Genomic DNA, 549 nt, shown 5'->3' with positions numbered 1-549 from the left:
ACTGTACATTCTTTTATCATTTTGTCTTACATATACCTTTTTCTTTGGTGATTGACTATAAATTATTACCTCTTTTCTGCTTCTTGTAATGCTGTTAATGCAGGAATTCTCTAAAATTATCACATGAACTCTGGAGCCTTATTGGTTGAAAATGGTGTCTGTACATGATTGGCACATGAACCACGTGTGACTGAACATGAAATGAAGTCAACTGCTGTATATGTTTTCTGAAGGAGTTGTTTTTGTGTTTGGAAGTAATCTGACCATCAAAACTACTGGGAATCACTCGTACTTGTGAATATTACATTAAATTGAAACAGATTCTGTTCACTGGATATAAAAAACTTGCATTTTTGTAGAATTTCAGTTTGGTACTGCCTTTGGTACTCCTTTGAACAGGTTTTACCTGTGACATAAGTTGCAGGGATACATGTACCAGTACACTTAACATGTAACAATAACACCTATAAAACTTATATTCTTCATAATTTCCTGGTGATTCTATTCTAGCTAGTTACTTTTTTTGTGAAATAAACTATGAGTATCTTT

This window comes from Octopus bimaculoides, chromosome 4 (genome assembly GCF_001194135.2).
Source record: "Octopus bimaculoides isolate UCB-OBI-ISO-001 chromosome 4, ASM119413v2, whole genome shotgun sequence".
Lineage (NCBI taxonomy): Eukaryota > Metazoa > Mollusca > Cephalopoda > Octopoda > Octopodidae > Octopus > Octopus bimaculoides.
This window is presented reverse-complemented; position numbering follows the sequence as displayed.